Genomic DNA, 6000 nt, shown 5'->3' on the forward strand with positions numbered 1-6000 from the left:
TTAAACATTTCAGCTTATATATTGGAGCGTTTATGAAACCGCTAATATTTATTGGGTGACCGTTGTGTGAGGTGGTGAGTAATTTTATTATGTCCTGCTGGGTATGGCGCGTAATAATTTAGAGATTTCATGTATTTGTGATTGAAATACTGCCCAGCAGCAAACGGTACCAAACGGTACTCGAGTAAGATTTTCAAATATTTCTAGTATTTGTGACTCATCTGCTCAGCAGCATTCCTACAGTACCAGAGAGTAATCAAAAGAAGTGAGAAGAATATTTGTGTGACTCATCCGCACAGCAGTATTTCCACAGTAGACCTACCAGAGTAGTCATAAGATTTGAAAAAAAAAATTCCCCAAATAATTTTATAACGGCACCTTCCTTTCATATAGCAACCACCCTTCTTTCTTACCGTTTTACCCAACCCTTCAAATCTCTGTCAATCAGAATAAATCAAAAACAATCAAATCAAATCTGTTCATCATTTCATCCTCAAATTATAAACATTTTTATACAGTAGCCTACATACAAAAGCAATTAAATAGTGAATATTCCTCACAAAGACTGAGTCTGAGCACAATGCTATGGTGGTAGCAAAATTTACCCAACAAATTATTTAGATTTTAGTAGAGATTATTTAGATTTTTTATATTTAGATGTTGATGAAGAAGCCTAAAATAAAAGAACTCCATACCTGGGTGAAGGAAAATTATCTTTATTCAATTACTGATTTGGTTTGATATTGATTAATATTGTATGAATTAAAAATTCAGTTTTATGTATATCTTCAATTATTGTTATTTCTTAGAATGGAATATTGAGTTGGTTGAATGTTAATTATTATAAGCCTATATTATAATATTTTATGATTATTTTATATATTAATATTAATATAAAAGTGAATAAGATATATTAAGACTCCACGTCGGCGTACAAGTTTTCTTTTGCCGACGTGTAGCACAAAGTTGTCAATTTCCTTTTTGTTGTATTCTGTATATATTTTTTGTGCAATAAACGATTTGATTTGATTTTAGAATGTTTAGAAACTGATAATTAGAATGGTCTGGGAGACTTCACACAACTATCTCGGAATAAATTTATTCCATTATCCCGTTATTGACTAATCCGAAAAATCCCTACAACGCTATCCCCATGCTATTGAGATCCTATTCAAATAAGCCAGTGTAAATTCAAATATTGCTTCATGAATAATTATTTTTAATACTAGAAACATTTGTCCAATACTTTTATTATTTAAATCAATACTATTGATTCATTGATACTGTTCATTTCTTCAAGTACTTTATTTGAAATCTGTTAATATTTACCTCTACTTTCTTTGCATATCTGAGAATGTTTTATTCACTGTACTTTCTACTTAGTTTTATTAATGATTGAATACGTTTCATATTTATTCATATGTTTCTTGAAGGTATGACTCTGTGTTTGGGTTGTCAGTATAAGTGGAGACTTTTCCATGAACGTTTTGATTCTTTAACGGAGACTTGAATGCGTGGTTGTTAATTCTCAGTGGTAAGCGAGTGACTTCAATTCCTGCACTAGATTTTTTCCTTCAAACTGTTCTTAGACGTGTTTCTTGAATTTTAAAATTACTTTTTTAACACGTATTTCCAAAATTTTGATGCTCAATACGGAAAAGTAGCAGTAGTTTTGAGGTTAAAGAAACGAGACGGGGCCGCAGTACCTGTACACTGGGCTATTGTTCCAAAAAGGTTCATCCTCCAACTCTGGTTTATCACTCTTGACTCTGGACTCTATAGTTTTGTATTTCACAGAAAGAATTGAATTCAACAATTAGATTGAATGAGAATAGACTAAAGTAGGCTAAGTGAGGCTCTTCTAAAAGGTATTTTCCAGCCTCTAAAATCAATAGTTATGGAAGAGAATATTTTGTGCTATGGAATCCACTAATGTTGCTATACTAGTGAGTAGATAATTGAAGATCCGCACTGGAATTTTTATACGAACTGGGGAAACGCTAAAGCTTGGGAAAGGATGAAGACCAGCCAACAGCCAATAGCCAGGTCGGTAACCAGAAAACACGTTGATTAGATTGTTCACACTAATCAGTTCTTCATTAAATGTTTTTATTGTTAGGATTGGAGCGTCTTTGTTGGCAGCAGAATTGTGATGCTTCTTCTCAAGTTTAATGATGCGCTCTTTTTTAAAAGGCAACTCTTCCCCGCTGGAGAGGAGTCAACGATACGAGACGGCGTCACTTACAACATGACCGGATAAGTAGTCTCTAGTCTCTACCAGCTGCAAAAAGATGCCTATAATCGTTTCAAACGTCTCTACCAGCTGCAAAAAGATGCCTATAAACGTTTCAAACTTCTTGTCTTGAAATTGGTTGAGAGTGAGCCTGAAGAATATCCATGATTGATTTTATTTTAATTAGAAACTGAGACATAAAAGTGTGGGCCCCATTATTACCCCACCAACATTTACCGTCAATTTTAACCTCACTATCACTCAAGGTACTCTCAAAAATTGCGCGTTCATGTAGAACTGTGATTTAATGCAGCAAGATATGTATCACGAATTAAACTTCGCGGGGGGCATATACCCTCACCTGTAGGTGTACGAATTAATCTTGGAAAGTATGAGGTCTTCAAGTATCTACACCCTCATAATTTTATCATTCTAACATCTAAATTGCATCACATAACCTCAACTCCCAATATAAGAGATACATGATTAGAAATTGCCACTTCCAACAATTGGCTACTGTAAAAGACCGCAATGAATACGAGCATAGGAGACATTGTTCTAATAATCAAAGCTCTGAAAGAGCAGAATTCAGCCGAAAAAATTGTAATTTTTAAACAGAAATCTGGTTAAAGCTGAAATAACTGACCTGGAACAATCAGGGCCAAATAGTTTTATGTTTCCATGAGTTCTCATTCATGGTTTTATGAGTTCACATTCATGTTTTTATGAGTTCTCATTCATGTTTTCGTGACTACACATTTATGTTTTCATGAGTTCTCTTTCATGTTTTTATGAGTTCACATTCATGTTTTTATGAGTTCTCATTCATGTTTTCGTGACTACACATTTATGTTTTCATGAGTTCTCATTCATGTTTTTATGAGTTCTCATTCATGTTTTTATGAGATCACATTCATGTTTTCATGACTTTACATTCTAGCACCCTCAAATAATGTTTTGCACTAGCCGTGAGCTCATTAATTAACATCGTCCTAAGCAGAAAAAGTATGCAGAGAATTAGGCTTTTATGTCTTTTGATATTAATATTTTCTATGGGCCTAAACATAATTTTTCCCCAGATTATTGATCTACTGAAAAAGAGTTTAATGAGATTCTGTTACGCCTTGTATCCTCAATTCTATAACTGATATTGTCTTCATCAACTAATTTATAAATATTGTATGGGTGTTAAATTTATTTTGAATCACAATAGGTCTGCCCATAAAATATCACATCATTATTTGATTAGACCAATTTCAATATACAACATTTTGTGTTTATAATTCACTCATTTTAAAATTTTGGCGATACAAGATTTTGTGTTTATAATTCACTCATTTTAAAATTTTTGTGATGCCGTTCATCTTTCAAAAGAACAATTCTATTTCTCACCCCACCATGTAGCCTATTACCTTGTATTTTCATCTTATTTTGTGTGTTCTTGTTTTAGAATACATTTTTGAATAACAACAAGTATGATAAGAAATTTATGAGCGATATCTTGAAAAACCAATGGATAAAAATTATGAAATAAAACGAAACTCGAAAATAATAATAATTAGTGCATTATACGAAACCGGTGGTTAACAATGATGCAATAAAAAGAACCGCGAAAATAATCGTTAGTACTGTTTATTTTATAAGAGAAATAGATGCGGCCTTTCTATAATCAGTCATAAGAAGATCTGTTCCAAAACTACTCGATGAAATATACTTTATACTCGCTGAAGTAATAAAAGTTTTATTGTAAATTTTAATCAAGAAGATCTGTTTAAAAACTACTTGAAGAAATATACTATATACAATCCAAAATAATTATTAGTACGGTATAAGTATAAGATGTAGTATTAAAAAAAACACTTATTGACATGGGCTACTTTTAAATTAATAAAACAAAATAAATCTTATAGCACTCTCTATTTTTTTAAAAACTTTAAAATAGTTGAACAACTAGTTTCGGTTTACACCATCTTCAGGTTATAACCCTTAACCGAAACTAGTTGTTCAACTATTTTAAAGTTTTTAAAAAATAAAGGGTGCTATAAGATTTATTTTGTTTTATTGATGTAGTATTACTATAAGATGAATAGTTGAGGCCTTCCTATAATCAGTCTTAAGAAGATATGTTTAAAAATTACTTGAAGAAATCAGTGAGTATGGAATGTAATACATTCTATACATTAAATTCTATACTCACTGGAAGAAATGATATACGCGAAAATAATTAGTTCCTATTATTATAAGACAAAAATAGTTGTAGACTTTTGATAATCTGTCATAAGAATATATGTTTGAAAATTACTTGTAGAAATATAAATACGCGAAAATAATTAGTACCTATTGTTGAGACATATTAAGACATAAATAGTTGTACTTTTGATAATCTTTCATAAGAATATAATTATGTTTAAAAATTACTCCAAGAAATATATCAGCAACATTACTAGACGAGGAACAATCTAACAGGAGATGTTTTATTATAAGACAAAAATAGTTGTAGACTTTTGATAATCTGTCATAAGAATATATGTTTGAAAATTACTTGTAGAAATATAAATACGCGAAAATATTTATTAGTATTATTAAAAGATAAATAGTTACGGCCTTTCTACAATCAGTCATAAGAAGATCTGTTTAAAAATTACTCCAAGAAATATATCAGAAACATTACTAGACGAGGAACAATCTAACAGGAAATGCAGCAGCCTTCATTTTTTAATTTTGCACAACAAACGAGTATGACTAGCGAGTGTTTGTTTATACGGGAGTACTTTGACATGATGTCTCTCACCTGTATTAGCGAGCCGGTTAGGTTGAGCCTCGTTTGGTTGCAATGTCAACGTATCCTGGACAGTTGTTTTTTTCACGTACTACAAGCATGCAGATACACTGAACACTCAGACCCCATTGTCGACTTGTCCTCGCGATCAGCTGACGACTGGCGACTGGGTTGCGACTACCAGGAAGCTAAGGACCGACTGCAACTGGCAAGTGCGACTGAGGATGAGGAGACCGACAACCCTGGTCGCCGCTGCGGGTGCGGGAGTCGGGCCAATGCCAATGAACTTGGCAGTCAAACCAAAGCAGAGCAACAGCATGCTGTCCTGGGAGGGGAATTTTTCTTCGGCTAGAGGGAAATTTCATTACCTGGTAAGTGCTAAAGCAGGCTGAAGATTCTGCAGTCTCTGGAGCGGTGATGCGCTTTTGCGGTGCTCCCGCAATCTTGAATGCGCGTAGCGAGTTCTATGGTTTTACTGTACTCCCTGGTTCACTCTTCTAGGTACTAGAGTACCTAGATCAAGATACTCTACTTGATCCTAAATATTTCTAGGTACTCTTCTAGGTCTAGGCATTTCTCTACTCTTCTGGGTAGCCTACTCTGCTCTAGTGAGGTCCACGTTATAATGACAGTATTTGATCAACTTTGGTTTTGCTATCCTTGTCTATCATTCGACAAAACCGGTGGTACTATCCATTTCTACGTCCACAACGATGCCAATTATGTTTTTGACAGTATAGAAATATAATTAATTGATGAAGAGAATCGGCATCGCTATTCTTCTATCTTTATCCACTGCCATTATAACGTGGACCTAACTATAATTAATTTATTAATTCAAGCCATCTAAATTCAAAATTTATAGTTTTAATGTTTATTTTGGACTAAAATTTTATAAAAATTGTACACGTGAAATTCTAACCTTATCTTGGACTTTGTCACTTATAAATTTGGAAGAAAAATAGCACAAGGACTACCTTATTATTTC

At 33.0% G+C, this 6000-nt stretch overlaps 1 protein-coding gene across 1 annotated transcript in view; it reads right to left on the reverse strand.

The window, feature by feature from the left end:
* The window catches only part of LOC111043245 (serine proteinase stubble), a 90964-nt gene extending 85728 nt beyond the window's left edge, over nt 1-5236 (reverse strand). The window contains exon 1 of the mRNA XM_039442807.1: nt 5025-5236. The gene's annotated coding sequence lies outside the window, so the exon portion shown is untranslated. The remainder of the gene's footprint in view (nt 1-5024) is intronic.
* Nucleotides 5237-6000: the final 764 nt, after the last annotated feature.

Source organism: Nilaparvata lugens, chromosome X (genome assembly GCF_014356525.2).
Source record: "Nilaparvata lugens isolate BPH chromosome X, ASM1435652v1, whole genome shotgun sequence".
In the NCBI taxonomy this organism is placed as follows: Eukaryota; Metazoa; Arthropoda; class Insecta; order Hemiptera; family Delphacidae; genus Nilaparvata; species Nilaparvata lugens.